The sequence below is a fragment of the Rhinopithecus roxellana genome, chromosome 17, assembly GCF_007565055.1.
Source record: "Rhinopithecus roxellana isolate Shanxi Qingling chromosome 17, ASM756505v1, whole genome shotgun sequence".
Lineage (NCBI taxonomy): Eukaryota > Metazoa > Chordata > Mammalia > Primates > Cercopithecidae > Rhinopithecus > Rhinopithecus roxellana.
This window is the reverse complement of record NC_044565.1, coordinates 2840103-2858662: the sequence shown is the minus strand read 5'-3', so window position 1 is coordinate 2858662 and position 18560 is coordinate 2840103. Positions and strand designations below refer to the sequence as shown.

Here is an 18560-nt window from a genome sequence, read left to right as displayed (position 1 = left end):
GCCTATGTGCCCACTTCCTGGGACAGATCCACATTTCCTAAGGCACTGCTGTCCTCGCTGAAGAACACCGAGTGCTACAAAGTTATTCCTGATAGGGAGTTGAAATGTTCCCTTCTAAGCCCCACCTCAATCTTGATTCCGCCCCTGTGACTATAAAGGAAATCTATGGTCCCTCTCAATCACCACCCCACTTTTTGTCAGTGAACCTGTGCCAAATCTGGTCCTAAACCAGTTCTCTCCAGGTGCCTTTTATGACATCCCCTGGGAAGCCCCTTGACCACTGGCCCCGCCTTGGTGTGCTCCTGAAATCGCTGCTCTGAATAGTGTGTGTCAGTGTTCTCTGCCCTCGGTGTTCTGCTAGTGTTCTGCCGGGGAAGGACACAGGACACTGAATACTGCTACTGCTCCTTAGTTTTTCCACACCAACCTTTGTCCCAGTCTGTCTCTGGGACAGCTGCAACTCCATTTCTATAGCTTTAGATTACTTTCAGGGGATTAAAAGTGTCTGACCTGTGCCATTTTATTCTGAAACACAAAAATAATCCCAAAACTAAGGACAGCTAAAAGAAGACCAACCCTGGACTTACTTTAGTGCAAAAACACAAACTCCTATATTTCTTCTACTGACAAGGTAAACTATCCAATTTATTTCCCCATAAGAAAACTATATACAATGGTTCACTTAAGACCATTCTTTAGAATTAAAATGCTTAATTTGAAGTTACTGTAAGTTGTTTCCAGCCAAAAAACCAGATCTGGGCAACAGGGGAGGGAGATGAGAATTTAAACTAAAAATGTAAGAATTTCTGATGACACAATCAGTGTGGCTTCCTCTATGAAATTTAAAACCAGTAGCAGGAAACTGGTGATTAACATCTTTTCTCCTAAACTCACATTAAAGTCTCAAGTATTCTTGTTTTCACCTCCGTGATAAGAAAGACCAAGACTCAGCTCAAAAATAAGAGCAAAAACAGAATCCTAAAAAGCTACACCTTTGGCAGTTTTTAAAACAAAAATGGAAAAAGCCTATCAATTTTATGTACATGGTTAAAACTTACAATGGTGATATACAAAGTGAAGTACAACTTAACACAGGTATGATTACTGATAACACACGGTAGAGCTGAGACATAATGAAAGCTTCTCACTTAAAGTCACAAAAGGCAGCTGCTTCTTTTTATCCCATTTTGAATAAAAAGGAAAACTTTTCACCTTGATTATGCTAACCATTCGAGCAGCTACTGAACTTCCCTATGAAGGGCAATTCCGAGGGAGGATCCAGTGGCCTCATCTGTAAACCACAATGTTGTATAAATAAATTGTGCCGTGTCTTCCCAGACAGATGACTTTTTTGTCACAGAAGGAAAAGAACGGGAGGTAACGTCTTCCTTAGCACAAGCGCAAGTTAAGGATGTATAGAATTCTGTGCTGAAAGACTGTGTTCTGGTGCTTTTGAAGGTCTTCCATGTGTTTGGGTTCACACATTCCTCCTCCTACTCCTCCTCCTCCTCCCCCCCGCCGATGCCCCCACTTTCCAGGGCAGACACAGCTGCTACCCAGTGAGTCTGTATCCTAGACGAGAAACACACTGTGTGATACAGATAGAACTGAGATTGTTCTGGCCGGGTGCAGTGGCTCACACCCGTAATCCCAGCACTTTGGGAGACTGAGGCCGGCAGATCACTTGAGGTCAGGAGTTTGAGACCAGACTGGCCAACATGGTGGAAACCCATCTCTACTAACAAAATACAAAAATTCACCAGGCGTGGTGGCACCTGCTTCTAATCCCAGCTACTCAGGAGGCTGAGGCAGGCAAATCGCGTGAACCTGGGAGGTGGAAGTTGTGGTGAGCTGAGATCGCGCCATTGCCCTCCAGCCTGGGCGACAAGAGCAAAACTCCGTCTCAAAAACAAAAAACCAAAACAAACCCACAAGAATTGGGATTGTTCTAACTCAATGTAGGCCAGTTCCCCATAGGCACCAACTCCCCACACTGCTGTGACCACTGCGGAAGGGCCATGGCCCTAACACTGAGATTTCCAGGCAGGCTGAGGCATTTGCCCCAGGGCTGTTAACAGGCCTATGGGAGGACTAAGGCTGGGCTGGGTCACCTGCTGGAACCTCCCACTCCACACCTTACACTAGAGGAGCAGAGGAACACAAAGATGAGTCAACACCTTCTACAGTGTATGCCAGGCTTTCTTTGCAGAGGACAGAGTTCTAAGCTCCAAATGAGCACACTGGTGAAATCCAAGTGAAAAGAGAAGGGACTGCTGGCACTCATATATTGCATTAAATGCCAATGAGAGTATCTTCAAATCAACAAATATTGCACTCATGCTATGTATCAAACTTTTTCTTAAGTTGGTAAGTTGCTTTGACTAATTTAGTAGAATTTATGCTCAAGTATCAGTAAAAATGAGGTGTAAACTCACACATATACTAACATTGTATCTATTCAGAATTCACTACTAGACTACTTCAGGTTAATGTCTTTCTCAAGGGACCAAATAACAGACAAATCAACAAGAAAATACACTTTTAGTCTTTTCTCCACCACACTTAATCCCACAGAAAAGTAACTCACTCAACAAATCAGGTTATTGAGCTTGGCTCACCTCAGACACCTTTGCAGATGCACATGCCTAACAGAAAATCAGACTGCATCCACTTAAGCTGCCTTCTTTAAAAAAAAGTATCCAACCACTCCTTAAGTCTTCTATAAATTGCTAATAGTAAAATGTTTTAGGAACTGGAATGGGAAGCATGTTATGACCCAGTAATACAATATATTTTGGGGAGAAAAGGCCCCAAGGTAATTCAAATAGCTGAAATCCTTACATTGAACGTGTTTCCATTTAACACACACACTCTTATCAGCTTGAAATGATTTTTTTTTTTTTTAATTTTAGCTTCAAAACCATTTCACTCCTAAGAAAGGGAAGTCCAAACTAAAGCAAGCATTGAGGGCAGTCTGCCAGCACCAAAGACCCAAGTTCAACCTGGGGCTCCAACACTAAGCACAGCCCAGACTCATGTCCAAATCCCCAAGTTCGGTTTCCTCACTCTGAAAGCAATGTCAAGTCCCCACTGCAAGGTTTGCAGACACAGCACTTGCAGTCGACTGGCTGGCAATGACTGTGAGCGCAGATGTGTGACTCAAAGGGAGACATGCTCCATGGGAAGCCCACACTCCTGCTTCGTGGTCCACACAGAAAGGCAGAACAGGAGGAGAGCTGCATGCCAGCAGCCCTGTCTCAGGGCTATTTCTTGCCACACCTGTCTTCGCAAACCACAACTCTACTCACGAATCATGTGGATCTAGTCCAAGGCAGAGAAGAGAAAATACAAAGCACATTTTGGTTTCCCAGAGGACATTGGGGAAACAAATTCATTCTAAGCAAATACTTAAAACCACGAATGCCTGGCCTCTTACAAACGGGTTAAACTGGGCAAACGTTGTTTATACTGACTGTTTACTTCTGCTACCTCATAGTGTGTGAAAAAAGCTTACCAGGAAGGATCCATAACTGACTCACTTAGAAATACCAAAATTTTGATTATCAATGGCCAATAGTCTGTTTAATTGCCTTCTCACTAAAGGAGTTTAATTACCTCAGGGAAAAGAAGGAAAAAGCAGTTGTAGGAGTCTTGATTTCATTCACACAATGAACACTCCTAAGGTTAAATCAACGAGCAACCAATGTACCCCTTATTTTGGGAAAAAGTACATAAGTTTGGATTGCAAGAAAAAGTACTTGAGTCTATGTCTCACGTCTCAAGACACATTTTGAACTATATTCAAGTTTCTGCCAAATCAAATGGGCCGTCTCCAGCAGGTGTCCCCAACTCAGCCCCAATTCAGAGAGAGCTGGGGGTGGGGCAGGTTTCCAGATGTCTCTCCATGATTTACCCAAGAAGTTGAGGTTCTTCTCAGGTGATGTTCGGTTCACTGGCAGGTTAGCAGTGATTCAGACCTCCTCTTCCCAACCCCTCCAGGCCAGTTTCTAGAAAAGATGTTCTTTTTTGCTTGCTCGTTTGTTCTGGGACCCAGGGGATTAGAATTGTAGTAGCATTTCCAGATGAATTCACTTCCCTAGAAGTTTCCTATACTCCTGGAACGACAACTCCTTTCCACGGAGAGCAGTACAGAGCACTTCATTACAGTCATACTCACTAACCTCAGGGCTGAGGGCTCATTGAGGGGCAAGGGAAGATTCCTGTGTGAGTTTCCACCAGGCGCTTTCTGTCGATTTGCTTATGGAAAAACTCCCCATGACCCTCAGAGGTGAGCACTATGAACTCACTTGATGGCTGAAGAAGCTGAAGCTCAGATAGACTCACTGCTCCACCCAGGTTCCATGGAGGGTGGGCGGGACTGGACCTAAAACCTGCTCCAGACCCAAGGGCAGCCTGTGGGGGAGACAGCTACCAAGAGCAACCTGCCAGTACCAAATCCCATGATCCTGCCCGATGGAGATGTTCCCTGAGAGATTACTCACTTTGCAAAAAACAAAAAGGCAGACCCCAAAAGAGTAAATTAGGGGGCAAATGTTCACCCGGAGTACTTTCGGTGATGGTCCTGATGGGACCAAAGCTTGATCAGCCTGGACAAAATGTTTACCAATGCAAAAGACATAACGGTTAACACTGAATCACACAAACAAGGTACGCATGCCCAGTGACAGGCTGCTGGGAATGCCAAAGACAAAGATTAAAATTATAAACAGCCAAAGTTTTAGTAAGTAGTATTTACTAAATTTGTTCTGATTATAAACATAATACTAGTTATGACAATTGCATACATACACAAAGGCACACAGAAAAGACCACCTGTGGCCAGGAGCAGTGGCTCACACCTGTAATCTCAGCACTTTGGGAGGCTGAGCTGGGCACATCACTTGAGGTCACGAGTTCGAGAGCAGCCTGGCTAACATAGTGAAACCCCGTCTCTACTAAAAATACAAAAATTAGCTGGGCGTGGTGGTGGGTGCCTGTAATCCCAGCTACTCGGAAGGCTGAGGCAGGAGAATCGCTTGAACCTGGGAGGTGGAGGGTGCAGTGAGCTAAGATCATTGCACCACTCTGGGTGAAAGAAAAAAGGGAGAAAAGACCACCTGTAACCAGAATACAACAATACTCAGTACTGACAATTTAATGTATTCTTATATTTTTGACATGCCAATGAACTTCTTTAATACTAGACTATCATAAATAATCTTTCAGTTTTTTAAAACTTAACATCAGGCAAACAGGCATTTCCCCTATGCCATTATTCTTTTTAACACCATGAAGACAGCACCAGTCTGCCAAAAAAAGGGGCAAAATAATGTATATTCTCCCCTTCCATTAGAGGACCAAGGATAGTCGTTTGGCTGTATAAACAATGCTGTGATGAACCCCCTTGCATGTATGTTTCTGCTAGCACTTCCTGAAAAAAAAAAAAAAAAAGGGAATGTTACGTCTTCTGCTCTGTACCTGCAATGCACAGAGCTTACATCCAGCACAGGAGCAAGCCTGTGAGGTCTCCAAGGACAGGTGTTTGGCTTCTGTCCACAGTGTGATGAGACTTGCAGAGAAGGAAGGCAGTCTGAGGTCAGATGTTCCACCACAAGTCTCAGCCATTGACCGAGCAGGGACCAGAGGTGGATTAGGCTAGAAATGTCATCACATGAAGGATACATCGAGAGACTGAGGCTGGCCTAACAAAGAAGGAATGGAGACAACTTAATTCTGGTGTGGGAGGTGGAGACGGGTAGGGAGAGGTGGTGGTTCATAGCGAGTCCTGTGACAAGGCAGGATGACCACAGACATGGGGTATGTGGAGACTGGGCCAATGATCAGATTTAATGGTTTTAAAGTAGGTCAAGCAGCAAGGCATCAGAATGTACAGCAATCAATTGGCAATTAGGTGTACATCTCTAAACCTACCACAAGTACCCTAAATATAAAACAAGTCAGAATCTTTAGTAAGAAGTCCCCCCTAAGGCATGTAAAATCAGACTTGGGTTACCCAGACATTTTCAGGAGTGATGTTTGAAAGCAGCACAGAGCACGCCCTATGGGCACACCACGAGAGTCACACACAGTAGAGTTACAGCAATAGATATTATGGTTATCATCTGAAAAAGGTAGCCTGGATCACAGCTAAATATCTTTCCATCATTGTAAGTCTGTTATTCCATATAGAGAGTAAAAAGAAAGAGTGAAAGAAGTAACTTCTAAAATTCAGAGTAGTCTTTGCAGTCAGAGCCAATTGATACTGCTATGGTATGAATGTTACATCCTCCCAAAACTCTCGCTGAAACCTGACCTTGAAGGTGATGGGTGTTAGGAGGTGGGGCCATTGGAATGGGATTAGAGAGCTCACAAAAGAGACCCCAGAGAAACCCTCACCTTTTTTATCACTCGAGGACACAGCTCGAAGGTGCCGTCTAAGTGGCCCTCACCCCACACACCAAACCTGCTTTCGTCTTGGACTTATCGCCCTCCAGAATTGTGAGAAATAAAATTCTGTTGTTTATAAGCCACCCAGTCTCAGGTATTCCTTCAGAGCGGCTCAAAGGGACTAAGACAAATAGTCACCATAAACACTTAAAGGAAGCTATAGATCTCTAGTTCCACTGAGGTGGAGAAGCCATCTCCCCAGGTCCTTCCTCTCCCAACTGAAGACCTGAGACAGAACACCAGACAACCCTAGACAGAACACAACCAGCAGGCCCAGGAAAACTGAAGTGGGAAATAGGATGGGCTGCTGGGGACCTCAGGACTTGAGGGATGACGGACAGGGAGTATGCCATTTTCCTCACTCCCATGTATCCTGGACAGCATGCTGCACAAGAAACCTCCAACTGCGCCTCTCCAAGAGGCGTAGATAACAGCTCCATGGGAGGCCTCTTCTCCATCGCCAAGGGACTGAAAAGAGGGTGACCTAACAACAGAAAACCACTTCATGATTCCTGCCCTACTCCAGGCCAAATAGCAATGGGAAAACCACAACACCCCTGGCAGCAGCTCCACAGCACAGCATGGCCAGAGTGGGGAGTTGATCTTCCAGCCCATCTCCAGCCAGGGGACGCAAGAGGTGCTCTCATTCCACCACCAGATGGTGTCAGCAGGCCAATCTCCCAGATCCTGCCGGCAGAAGCAGGCAGAGGTGATCCGGCTGCCTTGTCAGAGCAGCGTTAGTAGGACAGTTATCTAACTCCCCTCCCAGGGTAACATTAGTGGGGCTGAGCAGTGAGCAGTGAGCTAAGCCTCCACCTCTACTAAACAGCAAGGTGTGGGCACAAGGTGGGATTAGTTAGTTGACATGACATTACATCCACCCACTGAACCAGACAGTGCAAAACAAGGTTCATGGGCCCACCGGCTCTCCCAGCCCTAGCCTTGGGTGTCTGGGCACCCAGTGGGTACTAAGTCTCCACCCTATCTGACTAATTAAAGAGAACAAAAGAGAACTCCCCGACCCAGCATTAAAGAGGGAGAATCAGGTAATGGAAAGTGGGCCCGGTTGGCATGTTGTACCCGACTCCCCCACCCCTGGTGGTGGTGGGGGGGGGGGGCAGAGGGAAGCTGAGTTCCCTCTACTCTGCAGAAACAAGGTGTGAGGCAGCCCTCTATGGTCTCCCTGCTTCCTGGTGTCAGCAGTGGCTGAGGGAGCCAAGCTTACACACCTCCCCCAACAATTGGACACAATAAAGCAGTGTGCACTGGGGCCCCTATTTTGCTTGGAAAGTACCAGCAAGGCCAAGGAGGAATCTGAACTTCCAACTTACCTAGTAGAAACAGGCAGATATCATAGAATTGAAAAATATAATTAAACATAAGTTTAAAAACAATCAGTGAATATGAGGCAAAATCAATAGAATTTACTCAATCTGAAGAGACAGAAAATATACTGGAAAAAAATGAACAGTCTCAGGGACTTACAAGACTAACAAACGCACTAACATTCTTATCATCGGAGTTCCAAAGGAGAGGAAGGGACTGGAAAAGTATTTAAAGACATAATGGCTGAAAACTTCCCAAACCTGGCATAAAACGTGAAACTCCAGATTCAAGATGCTGAGTGCACCCCAAAAAGGATAAACCCAAAGAAACCCATGACAAGACACATCACAATTAAACCTCTTAATACTAAAAGACAGAGAATCTTGAAAGCAGCCACATAGGAATGATACATAACTTAGTTGAGAACACCAATTCAAATGACAAGGGATTTCTCATCTAAAACCACAGAGGCCAGAAGAAAGTGGCATGTTTTCCAAGTACTGAAAGATACATTAACGGCGAATTCTATCTTCAGGGAAGATATCCTTCTGGACTGAAGGGGAAATAAAGACATTCCTGGAAGGAGAACTCAGAGGAGTTGTTACTAACAGACCTATCATTAAAGAACTAAGGAAGTTCTCTAAATGGAAAGGAAATGACAAAAGAAGAAAGCTTAGAACTTCAGAAAGGAAAGAACATTGGAAGGGGAAACATGGGAGTGACTATTAGTAGACCAACAGTACTTTCTTAAATCATATTTGATGGTTGAAGCAAAAACGACACCACCAACTCATTCAGTGCTCAATGTACATGGAGGAAACTTAGACAATTATATTTGAAAAATGGGGCTAAACGAGCCTAAAGAAAAGTAAGGTTTCTATTCTTCAGCTCCCGTCATAGAATGCTGTGACCATTGATACCAGCAGACTTAGAATATAGATTCCACACATATACTGTAATACCTGGAACAACCACTAAGAAAATGATACAGAGCAATATATTTCAAAATGCCACAAACAAACCAAAATGAAATCCTAGAAAATGTTTGCATAACCCACAGGAAGGTTAGAAAACAAAAAAAGAAACAAGGAACAGAGGAAACAGAAGACAAATAATAAAAAGGCATTTAGACATATATCTTATCTTAAATGTACCTGTTCTAGACAATGTAAGAGACAGATTTGGCAGACCAGATAAAAGAGGTTTATCTAAAGACATGCCATATATAAAAAACTTACCTCAAATACAACACATGCAGACTGAAAGTGAAAGGATGGAAAAAGGTAATACTATGTTAACATTAATACATTAATGTTAAAAAAGCAGAAGTGCTATTAATACCAACTAAAGTACATTTTACAGCAATGATAGAAGATTGGATCCAACGTGAAGACATTTTAAATGTGTAAACTCCAAACAACAGCACCTCAAAAGACATGAAGCAAACTCTGACAGAGCTGAAAGGAAACAGCTGGGGATTTCAGCACCACATTCTCAGCAACTGACAGAACAAGACAGTAAAATCAGCAAGGACAGACAAGAACCGAACAACACAACCAACCAATAAGATCTGAATGATATATACATAATGAACACTCTACCCAATAGCAGCAGAATACAGATTTTTTTTCAAGTACCCATGCAGCATGGATCAGTCATCAAAAGACCATATCCTGGGCTATAAAACAAATCTCGACACATTTGTAAAACTGAAATAGTATAAATTTGCTCTCTGATCATAATAGAATCAGAAAGAAAACAGTAACAGAAAACAGGACAGTCTCCACAGATTTGGGAATAAAACACACTTCTAAATAACCTAGGGTCAAAGAGGAGGTCTCAAAGGAAATTTAAAAATATATAGAGAGAACTCAATGAAAATGAAAACATAACATACCAAAACACATGGGATGCAGCTAAGTAGTGGTGAAAAGCAAATTTCTAGCACTGAATAAATGCTTACATTAGAGAAGCGAAAGGGGGTAAGACTCCACCATCTCTGGTCCTGAGACATGGCCGCTTGGTTTGCGGATGGCAGTTCCAAGGAGAATGGACAGCACGTTGTTTGGAAGGCTGCCATTCTAATTGAAGAAAATCATTTTGCTTTTGAGTTGTTTATAGCTTATAATTGAGTAAAGCACACTTTCGTGAGCAAAATTTACCTTTCTCTCTGAGTTCTCCAAAATTTGGAAACTACTCATGAGTATTCTTATTTTATGGCAATACAGTTATTTGCGTAAGTTCAGTAAGAATCTGTTTTCTTTTGTAACAGTCACCAAAATAGACCATATCCTGAGCTACAAAACAAACCTTGACACATTTAAAAGAACTAAAATTGTACAGAGTACGTTCTATATGCAATTGGAGACACAGGTTGTTTTACAAGGCTTTAACTGAATGGCATATTTTCAGATATGACCAGACTGCTTTAAAGAATAAAAAGCCCCTTGAAAAGACAGGCCTGGTACCTGTCTACACAGTTCCCTTACAAGGTTCCTGACCTTCGATAAGCAAAGAATGTCATTTTCCGACAGGCCCAAGAACCTCAAGATACTTTGGGACCTCGAGGAGAACGGAATTCACCCGATTTGTAGGTATTACAGGCAATGTTTGGTGGCAAATTTTCAGCCTGGCTTTCAAGCCTGGAGGCTTCTAAAAGTCCAATCTAAGATTTCTTATGAAAAAATTCCAGCAAAGCCAACTTAAAAAGAGCCTACGTGGCCAATCACTTTTCTTGCTGCACTTTAGGCAAATAATCAGGCTAAATATAATAAGACTAACATATATTTTGCAAATAAATTGGTCCTTGACAGGAATGGGGAAACTGGAGAGAAAAAAACATGCTCCAAAGACAACTATAGTACCTGCTATCAGATTCTAGCCCTAACCATTATTTTTGAGTTTTTATTACTTGCCTACAATTCAAACTGGATCCTGAATTATTTCCCAGCTACAAGTCTCTAAAGAACTGAGTTCTAATTTTCTTCATGTTCTTTTTCATTATAATCCTTATGTGGATATTAACAGTATTTACCTTGTTTTGCTTCTTCCGAGAAAACCAGAATCAAGGTATTGTGAGGACTGCAAATGATTCGTCAAAGCCTGAGAATCTCCTTCATTTGGAATCCCACTGTGCCCGATCTATTTTTCCATTGCCAAGGCACACTACTGGTAAAGCTATACAAAATGAAGCACACCCACTAAAGGCTCAGGGACTACGGCAGAAGAGCAAGGCACATGAGACTGTAAGAGCCAGACTGGGGGCTGGAGTGTGGAGGCCAAACAACTCCATCTTGGATGCTAATCTGCTGTGCTGACTTCTGATTAACCCTGGTTTTGGGAATGCCTCCAAGATTTCTATTTTATCTACTGTTCCTTGGGTACGAGCATGTACTTACCGTCAATCCTGTCCTTAGTTTCATATTATCTCACCATAAATCCTGCCCTTAAGCAACTGTCCTGTACATCCCTTCTGAAGCATATATACCCTTTCCCTATGGCACATAAGCCCTGGGTCTGGAGGGTAACCATGCAGGGATTTACCATCTCATCTTGAGGCTGCCCGAGATAGTGTTTCTGTTTGTAAATACGTATTAAATGTTTTCTTCTGAGAAAACAATAAGAAGAAAAGAGAGGAAAGGTCTCAAAACACTATTCCAAGTTTCCGTCTCAAGAAACTAGGAAAATAACCTACCTAGCACAAAGCAAGAAGAAGGAAATAATAAACAATAAAATTAATAATAGGAGAGTAGAGAAAAATCAGTGGAACAAAAAACTGGTTAAAAAAAATCAAAACTGATAAACTTTTAGAAAGACTGATAGAGATAAAAAAGACACAAATTACCAGTATCAGAAATGAAGCAGGGGTTACGACAACAGATCCTGCATCCATTAAAAATATGGGAGTACTACAAATGCTTTTCACATTCATAAATTCAACAACTTAGAAGAAATGGACCAATTCCTCAAAAGCTACAAACTATCAAAACTCAACTGAGAAGAAACAGACAACCTGAACAGTCCTACAAAAACTAAGAAAAAAAAAATCTATACTCTAAATGCCCCCTGCCACCCCCCCAAAAAATATCCTGGCCTAGATGGTTTCACTACAGAATTCTACATTGAGAGAAGAATGAATATCGATTTTACACAATCTCTTCCTGAAAATAAAAGAGGGAACCCTTTCTAACTAATTAAGGTCCTGATATAAAAACCAGACAGTCTTAAAAGAAAACAACAGACACCTCTCAAGAACTTAGGCGCAAATACTCTAAACAAAATATCGACAAATTCAATCCAGCAGTGCATGAAAAGAATTACAGACCCTGCCCAGGCAGGATTTGTCTCAGACATCCAAGAGAGACTTAACATTGCAAATCAATGGAATGCACCATATCAACAGGTTAACATAAATTAACATCACGGGCTCACATCAACGGATACAGAAACATTTTATAAAACCTAACACCATCCATTTATGACAAAAACTCTCAGCATTCTCGGAATACAGGTTAAAACTTCCTCATTCTTTTAAAGAGCACTCACATAAAACTTACACTTAGCATCATATTTAATGATTAAAAACAGAAAGCTTTCCCCCTAAGAGTGGGGACAAGGTATGGATGTTTGCTGTCACCACTCCTAGTCAACATAAACACTAGAAGTTCCAGCTAGTGCAACTGGGCAAGAAAAAGAATGTACACAGATCAGAAAGAAGACATAAAACTGTCCCTACTTGCAGATCACATAACTATACAGATCTCCCAGGAAATCTATGAAAAACTCTTAGAATTAAGGAGTTCAGCAAACTGCACAACAGAAGGCCAACACACAAAAATCAACTGTATTTCTATATACTAAAACTGAACACATAGATGCTAAAAGTAGGGCCAGGCGTGGTGGCTCAGCACTTTGGGAGGCCAAGGCGGGCCAATCACTTGAGGTCAGGAGTTCGAGATCAGCCTGGCCAACATGGTGAAACCCATCTCTACTAAAAATACAAAAATTAGCTGGGTGTGGTGGTGCGTGCCTGTAATCCCAGCTACTTGGGAGGCTGAGGTAGGAGAACCGCTTGAACTTGGGAGCTGGAGGTTGCAATGAGCCAAGATAGTACCAGTGCACTTCAGCTTGGGCGACAGAGTGAGACTCTTGTCTCAAAAACAAACAAACAAACAAAAAAACCAGAAGTAAAAGTACAATAAATACTTCTTCTAATCCTCCCTGAGTTCCAGCTGTGCCAGGGCCTTGCCAGAACATGCAAACACCGTGTCCTTCAACAGATGAATAGTTAAGCAAACTGTGGTGCATCATCTATGGAATACTACTCAGCAATAAAAAACAAGGCACTATTGTTACACAACATCTCTGATTAATTTCAAGGGCATTATGCTGAGTGAAAAAAGCCAATCTCAAAAGGTTACATACAGTATGATTATACTTATACAGCATCCTTGAAATGACAAAAGTACAGATATGTAGACCAGATGAGTGGTTATCAGGGGCAAGGAAGAGACAAAAAGGTGGGCTGTGGCTATAAAAAGGTATCATGAGAAATCCTTGTGGTGGAGTTGCTCTGTAACTTGACTGTGGTGGTGGCCATACAAACCTACACATTTGATAAAACTGAATAGAAGTAAACACTCACAGACACATGAAATGGACTGCACTTGAAGCTGATGAAATCTCAATACGGGAGATGGATTCTGTTAATGTAAAATTGCTGGTTGTGACAGCATACTATAATTCAGCAAGATGTTACCACTATAGGAAACTGGGTGAATGGCATATACGATTTCTTTGCATTATTTCCTATAAACGTATGTGAATCTATAATTATCTGAAAAAAAATTTTTTTTAAGATGTAAATTTAAAATTGGGTAACTAACAATTAATGTGTTTGAAACTGGTAAAGAAGAATATCGTTCTCTTCTAGCACTTTCTCTTCCCACTTAGGACCTAAAAAGTTTCCGTATTTCTCTTGGTGTCAAACAAGCAACTATGGGGTTTCAGAAACAGAGCTGGGACTCCCTCAAAGACATCTCTATTGTGAGGCTCCAGGCAGCCTGGAGGTGCTGAGGAAGCATGTGCTCTACCATCTACTTTTTGAAGTCCAAATATACCATGGACTTCAAAGAGGTAAAACAAAGAGGTAAAACAAAACTCCGTATTTGCCTGGAGAATGCCGCTGTTGACAATGCTCATTTAACATTTAAAATGTTCACAAGATTCGGCTAATCACTTTCACTCTCTTAAGTCAACCAAATAACCCAAGGAGTAAGCTTATTGGAAGTGATGTGCCCTGAGTGGGAAAAGTCAAGTCTTGCTTGCTAGAGCAGCACTGCACACTCCAGCTCCTCTCTCTGTGAGGCCAGCCTGTTGAGATGACACAGAACACCAGCCACAGACCTAATTTTGCATTTTTCTAGTAGCCACGTTTAAAAAGGTAGAAAGAAACAGAGAAAGTCAATATTAAAATACATTTTATTTAATCACCAATGAGCATGACTAGATGCTCAAGGAAGAGGGAGAGAGGTGGCTGTGGCTATAAAACGGTATCATGAGAAATCCCTGTGGTTGAGTTGTTCTGTATCTTGACTGTGGTGGTAAATATAAATCCAAACCACATACAAATCTAAGCCAGTAAATATAAATCCAAACCACAATGAAGTATCACCTATATCCTCTAGGATGACTACTGTTAAAAGAAAAAAAAAAAGTGTTGGTGAGTATGTGGAGACATTGGAACCCTTGCGCCCTGTTGGTGGGAATGTAAAATGGCACAGCCTCTATGGAGAACAGCATGATGGTTCTCCAAAAAATTAAAAATAGAATTACCATATGATCTGGCAATTCCACTTCCAAGTACATATCCGAAAAACTTTAAAGTAGAATCCCCAAAAGATATTTGCATACCTATGTTCATAGCAGCACTACTCACAATAGCCAAAAAGTGGAAGCAACCCAAGTGTCCCTGATGGCTGAATGGATCCATGAAATATGTGATATACACACACTGGAACCACCTTCAGCCTTAAAAAGGAAGGAAATTCTGACATTCTGCAAGATAAATAAACCCTGACGACATTATGCTAAGTGAAATAAGCCCGTTATAGAAGGGCAAATACTGTATAAATTTCACTTATATAAGGTAACTGAAGTTGTCAAATTGATAGACAGAAAACAGAATGACGGTTGTCAGAAGCTGGGGGGAGGGAGAAATGGGGAGTTATTTAATGAGTACGGAGTTTCTGTTTTACAAGGTGAAGAAGTTTTGGAGACTGGCTGCACAACAAAATGAGTGACCTTAACACTACTGAACAGTACACTTAGAAATAAATCGTTTAGGTGGTAAATTTTATGCTTTGTGTTTTTTTTAACTGCAATACAAGTTTATATTTCATTTAACCTATATATTTAAAATACCATTTCACCATGTAACCCATACGAAAACAAACTATTTTGCATTCTTTTTTATTTCCTCAAAATCCAGTGTGTATCAACACTGACAGCACAACTCAGTTCAGACTAGTCCTATGTCAAGTGCTTAATGCCGCGTGTGGCTTCCCTGCTGTGCAGTGCTGAGCTAGACCTTAGCTATCACCACTATGTGGTAAACCTTACAGCTAGATCCAGGTAATTAAAAACATTTTGGTGGAGCAGAGGTCAGGACCTTTTTCTTGCTACCTGCTTTCTTAGACTATTTGTCCTCAGTTAAAAACTGCTCCTTGGAAAGGCTAACAGGCAGAGGTGGATTGCCTCACAACACCTCCTGGGCTTCTCCTCTTTGTCAGGCGCTGGCTAGCATCTGCAGGACATTATTCCCTGCCCAGGGAGCTCACAAACTAAAGGAGGGGTCAGACAATTACCAGCTAAAAGAGAAGTACCCACAAGACACTGAGGAAAAAAAAAAGAAGAAGAAAGCCATTAACTCCCATCTGTGAATTCTGATGTGCCAGGGAACAAGTATAAAATTTACGACATTTACTAACATGACACTAGGGAGCATTCCTCCATATCCTGACTTTTCTCAACTCTCATTTTCAATTGTACCAGCTACACTTCAGTGTACTGACTACGCTTTAATTGCATTAAAAACACATATGGCATAAAACACTCATCTAAAAAGGCACTCAGTAAACTGACACATGTGAGTGATTTTGATAAAAGTCATCAGTTATTCACTAAGGTATCATTTGTCAAGTTAATCCTCCCGGAGTGTAAGGAGACTAAAATTGAGGAAAAGTGAAAAAACTGTATCTGTTGCCCCACAGATAAATATATTCTTTGAACCTGTCTTCAGAAAAATGAGAGACATAAGGAAAATATGAAAATAGTATTAATACACGTAACTACTATATATTCCTCATAGGACTTTACTTTCTCATTAGAACAAAGATGCAAAAACAAAATGTAAGACACACTGATCTCTACCCCAAGTTGCTGAGCAAAATACTGCTTTGTGGCTAAAGGAGCCCCTGGCTAAGGCGAACCTCTTTTTAACCTCACATTTGTGTTCCACTAGTTCAAACCAATCATAATGACTTCTTTGTGAAAAATGTATTTTGCAATAAATTATCAAAAGCTTCATTGAAGAACTTCATGGATAGGGTTGAGTAAAGAATACTAAACAATGTCAAGAGAACCACTTATGAACTCAGCATTATTTCAGTGGTCTTCAGGCATGAACTAAGACTGTAGAATGTCCACAGAAAATTATGGACTATACAAATTGTAAATTTTATGCTTCAATTTAAGAAACTCACATCTGGCTAAGTTCTTTCCTCCCCCAACCACAACTCATCCTCTTCCAAAACAAATCTTCCAAAAACTTAACACTGAAAACTTACCTCGGGACATTAACTTTAAACTAAACTCCTTGTAACTTCTCAGTTAATCCTATGCATTAAACTCTTCATCACACTATCTACTGAAATGTAGCTAATACTATAAAATTATACCTCAGGATCCACTATTTTACTTTACAGGTATAACCATTAACTGTGCATAATTATTTAGATTATGATCTTTGAAGCCCTGTATCTTTCATGTCAAGTAACAGTGCTTAACTTATAATTAGCTTGTAAAACAGTATTTATCACCAAAAACAGCATTCATTCCTGTCTTTACATTAAAAAATACACTATCTCACCCACTATTCCCAGTTCCAGGGAAGGAGAAACTACTTCCATGCATTAACCTACCACCTACAGAGAACAATGTATGCATTTTGCTTGAAAGGGACCTGGTTAGAGAAAATAGCTTAATAACCACAAGTGTGAAGCTTTTGTTGTGAAAGTGTGAAAAGCTAATAGCTTCCAGAAGGTCTTCAAAGTACATGTGTTTCAGGATACACACCATAAAGCCCTGTTAACTCATTTAGTAAGCAAGGATGTTATAGTAAGCAAGAATGATCACATATATGGGGGAGCATTTTCATGAATAGAACAAAAACTACAAGCACCAAGAACTTCTAAGGCCGAAATGAGTTCACGAGTAGTAGTAACAGCAATAATAAAACTTCCAGCTCCTTTCCCTAAGGAGGGGCCCTAAAAAAGTACCTCCTGGCATTTGGCAGGAGATGTGCAGCCAACATGTGTAGCTGCTGGGATGTTTGTCATTTCTGCCCACCACTTTACAGGTGTGCCCAACCTCTGACAAGTGACCACCACTCTGAGGTTCTTTCCGATTCTGTAACATGGGCAAACGCCTGCCCGATTTACCTCACTGAAGCCTATGAAAACAGAGCTAGATGGTATTTAGAAATGTCATTTTGTTCCAGTGTCTACTTTGATGGGTTTGTTGAGTTAGCCTTCATCATGAAGTACAATAATAGACTCTGTACTGGATTTCCTAATTGATAACTCTACCAACTTACTTCTATCTTGTTCACAGATGGCAAGCTAATCTGGACGAATGGTCAATGTGATTGACTACTGATCAAGACATGAACCTTTTCCATTGGTGGGAAACAGCAAGTTGATCAACACAGACTCAGCCCCTCACGAGGGTTACCCAAAGTATGCACCCAAAGTCACATGCTGGAGGTTCAAGGGCCACATCAAGCCTGCAGATGTTTCTTTTCAGCTTGTACAATGTTTTCAAAATCTAAATTAGCTGTCAATGTTGAAACAGGGTATCCTGGCATCAATTTTGCATTCCTGGGTTATCTTGCAATATAGGAAAACCCACCCTGAGACCACATGTCCTCACAGCCACAATTAGGCGTGGCCCAAACATAGAAGGGGCAAATACTCTCCAATTTACCAGTCTCCACCAGCTCAGTTCCTTCCATGATTTTGCTGCGGGCCTCTGTGGTATTTATGTTAGCCACTCTTGGTTCAAACCCTACAACTGCCTTTAATCCCTGAAATAAAAACCGACAACTTAATCTGATTAGTACTATGTCCAAACCCTCTGGGCAAGTAAGTGCAAAGAGGAATTTAAGCAGAAAACAAACCATTTTCATGGTTCTATGTTGGCACTGCTTTCACGAACTCGTTCATTTTTTTAAAAGTGTCATTTTCAAAAGTGATTGTCATCTTCCTTTACACTTTTCATTATTAAGCTATTTTCTGTAAACGATGAGTTCCCTGTCAAGCAAAATGTCATTACTATGTAAAGCGTGGTGGTTAAAACATGTCATGGTTACACACTTTTGCTTAATGAAGGCAGACCTGAGAGCTAATGTTTGGACCTCAACTCATCACTGCCACAAAAGTTAATAACTTTGTAAAAATGTTGGTTTGGGCCACACGTTGTGGCTCACATCTGTAATCCCAGCACTTTGG

General features: G+C 41.3%; 1 protein-coding gene across 4 annotated transcripts in view; it reads right to left on the bottom strand.

Annotated features, from left to right (window-relative positions):
- Positions 1-18560, bottom strand: part of BCL2L11 (BCL2 like 11) — a 45364-nt gene that overhangs the window by 24851 nt on the left and 1953 nt on the right. The window lies entirely within an intron of this gene.